At 47.2% G+C, this 13,254-nt stretch overlaps 1 protein-coding gene across 6 annotated transcripts in view; it reads right to left on the reverse strand.

Annotated features, from left to right (window-relative positions):
- Window positions 1-13,254, reverse strand: part of mogs (mannosyl-oligosaccharide glucosidase) — a 125,464-nt gene that overhangs the window by 71,420 nt on the left and 40,790 nt on the right. For all 6 annotated transcript variants that reach the window (XM_069923349.1, XM_069923346.1, XM_069923350.1 and 3 more), the window contains one exon: window positions 301-438. The gene's annotated coding sequence lies outside the window, so the exon portion shown is untranslated. The remainder of the gene's footprint in view (window positions 1-300; window positions 439-13,254) is intronic.

Below are 13,254 nucleotides of genomic sequence, written 5' to 3' on the forward strand. Positions count from 1 at the left end.
GACTTTAAATATGGAATGATCTGAATCTCTCAGTTATAGATTCTAGATTCCTCTCTACATCCAATCTGCCAAGAATATTCAGGGTCTTATATTTTTAATTAAGACCCTTCATTCTCCACAGTAAATGTTAAGAACAAGCTAGTATTTCTAATCATTTCCTGTAACTACCAATTTGACCAATTAATATTTCTAATATTTGAAAATATGGAACAGTATTTGAATGTTTAAACAATAACACACACATATTTGGCAAGTTGGAGCATGGCCTTGATACAAATTCTGCGGTGAATTAGAATGTACCTGGAATCTTGCTAAGCGATGGCAGTTAATGTGAGGTTGTTCTGCGCCACTTCATGCAAACAAATATTGTCAAAATTCCATTGAGAATCAGTAGAACCAGGACCAGCAGCAGCATTAGGATGAGCCAAAGTGGAGCACCTGAGCAAAAGGATGAATGATGGTTATTGAAGAGCTCTAACCTGAGCATTATTCCAAATTTGGAATGAGATTAGGGGAAAATGATTCAAACACAATTTACAAAAAATATTCAGCAGATCAGGCAGTATTAATATATACACAGAATTTACCTTTTTTTTTGTTCAGTGACCTTATATTAGAAAATATTTAAAATGAGAATGCCAAGTTACTGAAAAAGGGTGCAGGGGTGAAGGGAGCAAAGGGATGCACCATAATACGATGAAGACTAGAGAAAATGAGAGACAAATGGTGTTTTCAGGTGAAAGTGGAAAAGCTAGTTGGGAGGAGGATGTTAAGCTTCTAGAAAGTGATTGTTGGGCACTATCAGTTGCCCCAATAATCACAGAGACAAAGACTGAGGGGAACGATAGGCTTTATTACACACAAGACTTGCTGGCCAAGGTCCAAGCTAGGGAAGTGCAGGGAAGGAAGAGGTGACTCAACGTTTATGGCCTGGGTCACAGGGGAGGAGTCTAGGAGAGGATGTCATCAGGAGGGCGGGCCAGCCTGTGCCTTTACTGGCCAGTACATACAATACCATATCATTACAGTGATATAAATAGGTTAATCGAGGAGGAAAATATTGGCAGATGTATAATGTGGGGAATTCATAGAACATAGCAGCACAGTACAGCCTCTTTGGCCTGTGATATGTCAACCCATGCAAACCCACACTACAACAATCTAATCTTTCCCCACCTCATGCCCATAATCCTCCATTTTTCTAATATCCATGCGCCAGTCTGAAATCTGTGTTGTGAAGTGTTTGTGTTTGTTTGTGACCTACACTACTCCCACAATCTATCTCCTAAAAACATATCCATACATAATATATAATCTGTCACAGTATATCCTCCCAAAGTATAGGACCTTATTCATATAATCACCTTCTCTATTGATTAGATTCCTCCACTGGTATCTTTTGTCTCACATTTCACCCCAACATCCATCTCCAACCTCACTCTGTATGAATCATCTTTCTCCCTTTGATCATCATCTTCTCTCTCTCTCTCTCTCTCTCTCTCTCTCTCTGTTAGGGACCTGCCAGTTAACTGGGAGTAATGCTAGACCTTCTCTTGGGAAATATAGCAGTGCAAGTGACAGGTGTCAACAGCACTTTGGGACCAGTGACTTGATTTTGATTTAAAACAGTTAAGGAGAAAATAGGACTGGACAACAAGTTCAAGTCCCTAACAGGGGAAGGTAAATTGATGCACCATCACTGCCTGTCCTTTCTCACAGTCTCATTAAACACAGCATCACCTTCTCACCAAATGCTCCATCATCTGTTGGTTCATATACCTGCCTAGCTCGTTTTAATCCTCCTCAACAGCTCTAGAAAACTTGCTCCCAAAAATATCCAATATCTATAACCCCCCCTTCCCCCATAATGAAAGTCTCAAAGCCTTTAATTTCTCTCTCAACAACAAACCCAGCCAGTCCCCCTCTACCACCACCTTTCTCCAGCTTGTAGAACTTGTCCTCACCCTAAATAACCTCCTGTTACTCATCCCACCTTCTCCAACTCAAAGGAATAGTCATGGTACCCACATGAGCCCCAGCTACACCTGCCTTTTTATTGGCCATGCCAAGCAATCAATGCTACAAGCCTACTCAGGCAAGGCCCCTCAACTCTTCCTCCACTTTTAAGTTGTACTGCAGGGAAGTCGCAGTTTATAAAGCTCTCAGTGGAGCCAGTATCTAATAAACAATCAGTCAAGAGTCTATTTACCCTCACCTCCTTCATTGAGTTATTCAGTTGGTGAGGTCTTGCCTGATCCAGGACGACCATTGCCAGTGCTCCAGAAACCCCATTGCTCCCCATGTTGATGTCGACTCTTTCATCTTGAGCCACAGGCAGACAAGTTGGCATTAGCTATGAGATGTGTCAAGATGGCCACCCTCCGTCTTGATCCGAGGGAGGACAAGGTGGCTTCGATCATGAGGTATGGCAAGATGGCCTTCGTTGTTTCCCACTTCAGATAGTGGATTTTGCCACGAGACGCAACAAGATGTCGACTGTCTGGCTTGAGCAGAGCTCTGGCATTTTAAATGAATTGGAGTTTTCGGTTCCCGGATCTCCAACTGGTGTGGCCCTCAGTAACTCCGAATCCCTGCCACTGCAAGACAGAGATTGCCAACACCATTGGAGTACCAAAGATGTAATATGGACTCACAATGGCGGGAGTTTTTGCTGTCCACCCTGATCTCCAATCAGGTTGTGGCCCTTTGTCATTCCAGGTCCCTGCCACCGAGAAATGTGAGTAGTTCTCCCAGAACTCATCTGGGGCTGCCATGCCTCAACGCCTCCAAGCCCCATCATACAGACCAACAACCAAGGTCATCTTGCCTGCATACAGAGCCAGGTGTAATATGCCAGACCCATTATCAAGCCGTCCTCAGCCCAAGGGCTGACTTATATCACCTGCAGCTACTAGGGTTTCTTCGAGGGATCGGTTTTGTCGCCTGTCATCTTTACATGCCAAGTGTTTCCAGTAGGACCTTGCCATCACGGCACAGACCCGATAGAATACCATGGATTTTGCGGTAGCGTGGCACACGCCTCGTCACTCTTCCTGAGGGACAACTAGGGCTGGCACCTTTGACTCCGGAACGGCAGTTCGGTCCCAACCCATCATAGTCATAGTTACTTCGGGGTTGCACATGCAGTCCCTCTCTTTGGGTTCCCCTTGGCCCTTCACCCAGTGCCCCCTCTTACTACATCCTGAGCATACAGGGTCTTTGTGGGGCATCTGGCGCAGGGGTGCTGTGCCTATCCACAGAAGCAGCATCCCCAGTTGGTGCTGAGGCTGCAGGAGTCGCTGGCATCACACTGACCTGGTCTTCCGAAAAGGTGGCGCTTTCGCTCGTGAGGTAATCAGTTCCTAGTTTGACCTGTTAGAGTGCTTTTGCCAGCTCTAGGGTGCTGACCAAGTCTTTCTTCCCCCGCACCAGCAGATGCTGCCTCATGTACTTCGACCTCACTCTTGTCATGAGGATGTCCCGGATTTGTTCTTTCTCTTTCACTTGGGCCGTGACCACTTCATAGTGGCATTTCCTAGTCAAGGCCCACTGTTCAAGGACATAATCATTCAGTGACTCACCCAGGTGTTGCCGATATTGAGAGAGCACATCGTTCTGGGGCCTCATGTAGCGAGCCTTCAAGCCTCGTATGTTGCACAGTCTCTGATGACAGCAAACACCTTGGGGCCGACTCGAGAGAGAAGTGCAGACCTCCAGAGACTATCGGAGTTGAAGATGTCTTGTGTGGCCGTCAGGTAAGATGGAAGCACTCCAGCCAGTAGGTGAATTCCTCCGTGGTCTCTGGGGACAGAAGGTCAACCTGGAGTATGCCTGGCTCAAAAGGGCTTCTATCTTGCTTCAAAAGTTAAGCTATTAAAATTGTAATTTCAACTTCACGGGTGAAAGCAGCAACCTTTTCAGAGGACCAGGTAATTGTAGTGCCGGCGATCCCCACAGCCTCAGCACCGATTGCTGCAGCCATGCACGACCAGAGATGCTACCTCTGCACTCAATGCCCCGTGAAGGACGCTGTGTGCTCAGCATGCGGGAAGCGAGGGCACTGGGTGAAGGTCTGCAGGGCTAAGGGGAACCTAAAGAGGGCGACCATGTGTGCAAGCTCGAATCGACTTTCAACCTGTGGCCAAGTTCCAAAGTGTCGGCCTCAGCCTCTCCATGCTGCTCGTCGCCAGCATCTTGCTGTGCCTCATGGCAAGACCCACCACTGGAAGAAAAGCATTGCGGGAAGCAATGGTTGCCTCGAAGTTGATGCCACCTAGTCTGCCTTTGGAGGGTGGCCATCTTGCCGCACTTCATGGTCAACGCCATCTTGTCTGCCCGTGGGCCAAGAGGAGTCGATATCAGCATGAGGAGCAACAGGGTTTCCAGAGCATTGGCTACAGTTCTCCTGGATCAAGCAATACCTCACCAATTGCATAACTCAACAATAGAGGAGAGGGTAAAGGGACATTTGACTTATTGCTTGGTAGACACTGGTTCCACTGAGAGCTTTATAAACTCTGCAACTGTTCTGCGGTACAACTTAAAAGTGTACCTGACGGACTATCACATTTCCCTAGCTTCGCACTTGCACTCTGCGATGATCCAGGGGTATTGTATAGTACATCTAACTGTAAAAGGGAGGGTGGGGGGAATTTTGTAAGTTCCAGTTGTAGGTACTGAAGGATTTGTGTGCTCTGTGTTGCTGGGCCTGGACTTCCTATGCTACCTTAAAAGCGTGACCATGGAGTACTCTGGCCCACTTCCTCCAATCATAGAGTGGAAAGGAGGGCACCAAAAGCCACATGTGGTCTCTCCACCCTAAATATTGATTCCCCCCCCCTCCCCTCCCCGGGTTTCTGAACCTGATTCCTGAATGCAAACCAATAGCCACCAAGAGGAGGCGATCCAGTGTGGGGGATCAGAAATTTATTAGAGCCGAGATACTGCAGCTTCTCAAAGGAAATATCATTGAACCCAGCAACAGCCCATGGAGAGCCCAGGTGGTGGTTGTGAAAGGGAAGAAAAGTCCAGGCTAGTGATTGACTACAGCCAAACAATTAATCGCTCCACACTCCTGGACACATATACCCTCCCTCAAATTTTGGACATGGTAAACAAAATTGGGCAGTATCAGGTCTATTTGTCCGTCAACCTGAAAGCTGCATACCATCAGTTACTGATCTGTTCTGAGGACTGCCCCAACACAGCATTTGAAGCAGACAGACAGCTTTATCATTCTGAAGGGTCCATTTTGACATCACTAATGGGGTCTCGGTCTTCCAGAGACAGATAGACAAAATGTTGATGAATACGGGTTGAAGACCACCTTCCTTTATCTCGACGTCACCGTTTGTGGACACTCTTTGGAAGACCACAATGCCAACCTCCAGAAGTTTCTCCACATGGCCAGGGCCCTGAATCTCATGTACAACTCCAGTAAGTGCGTATACCAGACTAAACGTCTGGTGATCCTGGGCTACGTGGTGGAGGATGGTGTCATTGGCCCTGACCCAGATCAAATGCAACCCGTGTTAGACCTCCTCATCTCGAAGACCATGAAGGCCTTAAGGAGGTGCCTTGTCTTCTTCTCTTACTACGCCCAGTGGGTCCTTCACTACGTGGATAAAGTTCACCCCCTCTTAAAATCCATTTCCTTCCCATTATAGGCCGAAGCCCAGATGGCTTTCGACGACGTTCCGAGCTACATCGCAAAGGCCACCATGTATGCGGTGGATGAGAATGCACCCTTCCAGGTGGAAATTGATGCTTCTGACATAGCTTTGGCCTCTATCCTTAACCAGGCAGGCAGGCCAGTTGCCTTTTTTCTCCTGCACCCTACGAGCCCACGAGCTTCGGAACCCATCAGTGGAGAAAGAGGCCTAAGTCATTGTAGAGTCATCAGGCACTGGAGGCACTACCTGGCCAGCTGAAAATTTACACTGCTTACCGACCAGCGATCAGCGGCATTCATGTTTAATAATGTAAAAAGTGGTAAAATAAAGAATGATAGAATCACTAGGTGGAGGGTCGAACTCTCCACCTATAATTATGACATAGCATACAGGCCAGGTACTCTTAATGAACCTCCAGATGCCCTGTCAAGAGGAAGCTGTGCCTCTGCACACACTGGCCTGTTGCGGTCACTGCATGCAACCTGCTCTACACCATTGACGATATCATGGAAATGACCAAGTCCTGCCAGGTCTGTGTGGAGTGCAAACCGCATTTCTATCGCCCTGACAAAGCATACCTGATAAAGGCATCCCGCCCTTTCGAACAACTCAGTGTCAATTTCAAGGTCCCTTCCATTCCACCGACAGAAATGTGTACTTCTTCAATGTCATCGACGAGTATTCAGATTTTCTGTTCATCATCCCCTGCCCAGACGTGACCATCATCACAAACTTCAGGGCCTTGCTCTCTATTTTCACCTTGTTTGGGTATCCCAGTTATATCCATAGCGAACGGGGCTCATCATTTATGAGCGAAGAGCTACACCAGTATCTGCTCGTAAGGTATTGCCTCAAGTAGGACGACTAGCTTCAATCCCTGGGGGAACGGGTAAGTTGAAAAAGAGAACATGACTTTATGGAAGGCCGTGAAATTGGCTCTCCAGTCCAAAGGCCTTCCATACTCACACTGGCAAGAAGTCCTACAACGGCGCTCCACTCCACAAAGTTGCTCCCCTGCACTGTATCCAATGTAACTCCTCATGAGCTTATGTTCACGTTCCAGAGGAAATCCACATCCAGGACTACTCTCCAGGCTTGGCTAATGGCACTGTGGCTAGTCCTGCTGAGAACGCACGTGAGGAGGAGCAAGACAGACCCCCCCCCCCAATCAAGAAGGTGCACCTGCTGCACACCAACCCAACATATGCCTACATGGCATACCCTGATGGCAGAGAAGACACCGTCTCGATTAGAGTCCTGGCACCTGTTGGAACTGAGGATCTGATGCCCCAAACGAGCCAGGAACTATTGAGTACCCCACTCAGGGTTGCGAACGACACTGCTCAGGAAGTGGTCCAATCCACTCCACAACCAGAGCTTGAGCCCTTGAGACTCAGTAACTCTGTACCACAGAGGGTCCAGGAAGCCCAAAGTCCTCCAGTACTGAGGTACTCAACCAGAATAAGTGGACCTCCTGACCGACTTGTAAATATTTGTAAACTACTAGTTTTTTTTCATGTATGGTCTGTTTTTCACCCACAGGTTCTATTCTGAAGAAAGGGGTGAATACAATGTATTGGGATTCACTGTCTGTGTATTGTTCTGATGTCTGGTTTTTCCCTTGGCTCCATCCTCACCTACCCCAATATAAACCCTGGATTTCCCACTTTATCTCAGGACTATTGTGTCAACCGGACATTGATTGTAAGCTATCAAAAGTATGTTTGTACTCCTCACTGGTCTCTGAGGGCAATCAGTCGCCTTACAACCTTAAGGCGTTCTTTGTGTACATGAAGAACAGAGGATGATGAAAATGAAGGCAGGGCTGCTAAAGGATAAAGAAGGCAAACATGTGCCTGGAGGCAGAGGAGGTTAGGGAGATCTTGATTAGGGTGAGGTCAGAATAGAATAGGTTTGAGGAGATGAAGGAAAAAGAAGTGTTGGATTTTCTTAAAAATATCAAGATTGATAAGACCTGGGACTGGATGTGGTAAACCCCAGGATGCTGTCGGAAGTGAGGGAAGAGAGAGCTGGGGCAGTAGCTATGATCTTTGAATTATCTTTGGCTGCAGGGGAGGTGCCGGAGGATTGGAAAATGACAGATGTAGTCACCTTGTTTAAAAAAGGTAATAAGAACAATCCTGGGAATTCTAGACCGGTGAGACTTACGTCAGTGGGGTGTAAACTATTGGAGAGGATTCTTAAGGATAGGATCTGTGAGCATTTGGAGAATCCAGTCTACTCAGGGATAGTCAGCAGGGCTTTGTGAAGGGAAGGTCATGCCTCACGAATCTAATTGAGTTTTTTGAGAAGATTACAAAAGAAATTGATGAGAGTCAGGTGGTTGATGTGGTTGTCATGGATTTTAGCAAAGCATTTGACAAGATCCCCACGAGACACTCATCCAGAAAGTCTTGAGGGACGGGATCAGTGGAACCTTGGCCACGTGGATAAAAAATTGGCTTGTGTGTAGAAAGCAGAGAGTAGTAATGGAAGGAAAGGATTCTGCCTGCTGGTCAGTGACTAATGGAGGGGCCTCAGGGATCTATTCTGGGACCCTTGCTCTGTGATTTTTATAAATGACCTGGATGAAGAGGCAGAAGGATGGGTCAGTAAGTTTGTGGATGATACGAAGGTTGGGGGAGTTGAGGATGGAGCTGAAGGTTGACAAAGGTTACAACAGGATATAGACAGGATGCAGAATTGGGCGGAAAAGTGGCAGATGGAGTTCAATCCGGATAAGTGTGAGGTGATGTATTTTGGAAGGACAAACAGAAGGCTGAGTACAGGGTAAATGGTCGGTTACTTAAGAGTTTGAATGAAGAGAGGGACCTTGGGGTCCAAATCCATACATTCCTCAAGGTCGCCGCACAGGTTGGTAGGATAGTTAAGGCCTATGGGATGATGGGGTTCATTAATAGGGGGATTGAGTTCAGTACAGAGGTCATGTTACAATTCTACAAATCTCTGGTGAGACCACACTTGGAGTATTGTGTTTAGTTCTGGTCACCCTCATTATAAGGAGGATATGGAAGCTATGGAGAGGGGGCAGAGGAGATTTACCAGGATGTTACCTGGATTGGAAAATAAGTCTTATGAGGCAAGGTTAGCAGATCTGGGTCTTTTCTCTTTGGAGTGTAGAAGGATGAGCAGAGACTTAATAGAGATCTATAAGATTATGAGAGGCAATAGATAGGGCAGACAGCCAATATCTGTTTCCAAGGGCAGGAATAGCAAACACCAGAGGACATATATAAAGTGAAGGGAGGGAAGTTTAGGGAAGATATTGGGGTAAGTTCTTTTTTTACACAGTGAGTTGTGGGTGCCTGGAATGCCTTGCCGAGGATGGTGATGGAGGCTGAAACATTAGGGGTATTAGTTAGACAGGCACATGGATGAAAGAAAAACAGAGGGTTACGAGGTAGTGCATGCACAGCCATGTGCCCTTCCTGGTTACTTGTCTCCACCACCATCTTATGATCCACCTATTTTCTCTTACATGAGTAAAACACAAAAGTCTGCAAACACCGAGGTTGAAGTAAAAACACAATACTTGAGAAATTCAGTAGTCAAATAGTGTTTTCATATAGCAAAGGTAAAAATACATACTCTTCATCAAGATATGGAAAAATGTCGGCAGATGTCGAAATAAAAGGGTAAAGGGGGAGAGGCGGTCGCAAAGGCAGGAGATAATAGGTGGAGAAGGGAGGGAGGGCACAGTAGCAAGCAGGAGATGGAAGGATGTCAAGGTGAATATAGAGGGAAGGGAGCGGAGAGCTGACAGGAGGAAGGAAAGGGAGGGGGGAAAGAGAGCAGGCTTGCAGAAAGTGGAGAAGTCGATGTTAATGCTATCCGGTTGGAGAGTGCCCAGATGGAAAATCAGGTGTTGTTCCTCCAATCTATGGGTGGTCTTGGTGGGACAGTACATAAAGCCATGGACAGACATGTGGGTATGGGAGTGAGACACAGAAATGAAATGGTAGGCCACTGGGAGGCCTCGGTCACTGATCTGGACAGAGCGAAGGGACTAAGTGAAGCAATCTCCCAGTCTGCATCCAGTCTCTCCGATGTAGAGAAGCCACAGAGGGAGCACCAGATGCAGTAAATCAATCTTGCAGATACACAAGTGAAGTGTTGCTTCACTTGAAGGTCTGTTTGGGGCCCCAGACTGTGTTGAGGGAGGAGGTGTGAGCGCAAGTGTGGCACTCCTGCGGCCACAGGGGAAGGTGTCATGGTGGTGGTGGTGGGGGCTGGAATAGGTGGGGAGGTATGAGTGCACAAGAGAGTCATGGAGGGAGCAGTCCCTACGGAAGGCAGAGAACGAAGGAGAGGGTAATATGTGTCTAGTAGTGGAATCCTATTGTAAGTGCCAGAAATTCTGGAGGATGTGTTGGTTGTGGAGGCTGGTTGGGTGGAAGGCGAGGACAAGGGGAATCCTGCGTTTGTTGCATTTGGAGCAGAGGGGTTCAGGGCAGATGAACAGGAAATGGAGATGTGGGCAAGAGCTGAGTTGATAGTGGTGGAGGGGAAGCCACCTTTGTAGATGGCAAACATTTCAAAAGATCTGGACTGGAAGACCTCATCTTGGGAACAGATGTGGCGGAGACTAAGAAATTGAGAGAAGGGGACAAAGTGTGAGGAGGTCCAGCCAAGGTAGTTGTGGGAGTTGGTGGGCTTGTAAAATATGTTGGTGGAAAGCTTGTCTCATGAGATAGAGACAGAGAGATCTAGAAAGGGGAGTGTTGTAAAAGATGGGTCAGGTGAGTTTGAAGTCGGGGTGGAAGTTGGCTGCGAAGTGAATGAAGTTGACAAGGTGCATGAGGTAGCCCCGATGTAGTCATCAATATAAAGGAGGAAGAGTTGAGGGGCCTTGCCTGCATAGGCTTGGAGCATGTTTTGCTCAACAAAGTCCACAAATAGGCAGGCATAGCTGGGTCCCATGCAGGTACACATGGCTACTCCTTTGATTTGGAGGAAGTGAGATGAGCTAAGGAAAAGTTGCTTAGAGTGAGGACAAGTTCTGCCAGCTGGAGGAGGGTGGTGATGGAGGGAGACTGGTTGGGTCTCTGGTCCAGGAAGAAGTGAAGTGCTTTAAGACCTTCTGTATGAAGGATTTCATTGGTACTATTTATACTCTTGTAGTTCGTGCTACGGCAGGCCGTGAAAGCAAGACATTTACGCGAGGTGAGTACAGTCATTACTGATATATTGATGTTTTGCCTGCCTTATATAGGCCCACTAGGCCTAGTTGTCCTGTCGCTTCCAGCAGAAATGATGTCACTGGCTTGCTGGCCGCTGATAGGCCAGTGTCCCTGCCAGTGCTCTGTTTCCCACCATGTGGCCTGCAGCCCGTGAAGAAAAGCTATTTAATCATCATGGCCCTTGCAGAATTGCCATGTTCAGCCTCTATCTTGTGTGCCAGGATGCTTACCAGGTAGCGGGCTGCCACACGAACCCACTCCCCCCATCACAAACTGTGCTTGCTCTTTGAACAGCTATTTCTCGAGCATTTGCCAGTAGACATCCAGCTCATGTTATCCAACAAGGATTTCAGCAACCCTCGAGCAGTGGCTGCACAGGCGGACATAATGTGGGCGTGAAGCAGCAGGGAGTGAAGCCCATCAAAATAAATGCTGCGTTCATGCCCCAAGGCACCAAACCTTTGAGTCTCAATGACGAGAACACGGTCTCCTCTGGACAGATGTGTCTCAGAGACTAGCAACTGGTGCTTCTATCATTGGGGTGCTGGAGCCCACAAATGCTATGCTCCTTGTAGTTTCTCAGGAAACACCCAAGCCAGCCTTTGATAATGGTTACGACAGCTGGCCACCAAGACAGCCCGCTTTATGTCTAGGATGAGCTCTCATGGCAAAAATTCCTCGTGGACACTGGTTCAGAGATAAGTGTCCTTCCTCCTTCAGGATTCGACACATACCAGAGGAGCAGATCCTGACCTCAGGCCTGTAAATAACATACGGGACAAGAACTGTGGCTGTGAAATTCAATGGCAGCAAGTTTACATGGAGGTTCACTCTTGCTGCCATGTCCTGGCCATTGCTGGGAGCAGACTTCCTCCACACCCAGTCCCTAATGGTGGATATGAAAGGACACCGCTTGGTGGATAGCACAATTGAGAAGAGGATTCGTTGGTTAGGAGGGCAGACAGGAAGTTTGCTGGAATGCATAGAGACTCCCGGATGGTATGTTGCCTCCCAGGTACCAGGGTTAGGGATGTCTCAAATCGTCTCAGTAGCATTCTGAAAGGGGAGGGAGAGCAGCCAGATGTCGTGGTCCATGTGGGTACCAAAGGGAATATAGGGAGTTAGGTAGAACGTTAAAAGATAGGACCTTGAAGGTAGTAATCTCTAGATTGCTGCCTGTGCCACGTGCCAGACAGGGTACAAATAGGAAGTTGTGGCAGATGAATGCATGGCTAAAGAGTTGGTGTAGGGGGGCAGGGCTTCAGATTCCTAGATCATTGGGATCGCTTCTGGGGAAGGTCAGACCACTTTAAAAAGGATGGGCTGCACCTAAATTGGAAAGGGACTAGTATCCTGGTAGGAGGGTTTGCTTGAACCTTTGGGGAAGATTTAAACTAGCTTTTCGGGGGAGGGAAATCAAAATGAGAGTGAAGAGAATAGGACAGCAGCAAGACAGGGAGATACAACAGAGGAAGGAATTAATAATAAAGAGGTGGTCAGTAACGACATTAAGCAAAAGCAGGTGAGCAGACGGGAGAAAGAGCTGTTCAACAGAAATACAGCACAAATGACATAGATAACAGGCTTACGGGCACTATACTTAAATGCACATAGCATTAGAAACAAAGAAAAATAGTGGGGAGGTCATGAAGCATATAAGGATAACCGAGGAGGTAGTGATGGCTGTGTTAAAAAAGATAAAGGTGGATAAATCTGCCAGACCTGACAAAATATTCCCTAGGACACTCAGGGAGGCTAGTGGACAGTTAGTGGGGCCATTAACAGAGATATTTAGGATGTCACTGGCCACGGGGGTGGTACCAAAGGATTGGCGCATGTGGTTCCTCTGTTTAAGAAAGGGTCCAAATGTAAACCTGGGAATTATAGGCCCGTGAGTCTGACGTCTGTGGTGGGCAAGTTGATGGAAAGTGTTCTGAGGAATGCTATTTACAAATTTTTGGAGGTACAGGGATTGATAGGGAGTAATCAGCATGGTTTTGTTAGGGGTAGATCATGCTTGACAAACCTGATTGAGTTCTTCGAGGGGGTTACAAAAAAGGTTGATGAAGGGAATGCTGTGGATGTTGTCTATTTGGACTTTAGTAAAGCTTTTGACAAAGTTCCCCACAGGAGGTTAGGAAAAAAGGTGGAGGCATTAGGTATAAATAAGGAGGTAGTGAAATGGATTCAGCAGTGGTTGGATGGGAGGTGTCAGAGAGTAGTGGTAGAAAATTGTTTGTCCAATTGGAGGCCGGTGACTAGTGGAGTTCCTCAGGGTTCGGTCCTGGGTCCACTATTATTTGTTATATATATTAACGATCTGGATGTAGGGGTAGAGAATTGGATAAGCAAGTTTGCAGATGATACAAAGATTGGTGGTG

The sequence above is a fragment of the Narcine bancroftii genome, chromosome 3, assembly GCF_036971445.1.
Source record: "Narcine bancroftii isolate sNarBan1 chromosome 3, sNarBan1.hap1, whole genome shotgun sequence".
Taxonomy (NCBI): Eukaryota; Metazoa; Chordata; class Chondrichthyes; order Torpediniformes; family Narcinidae; genus Narcine; species Narcine bancroftii.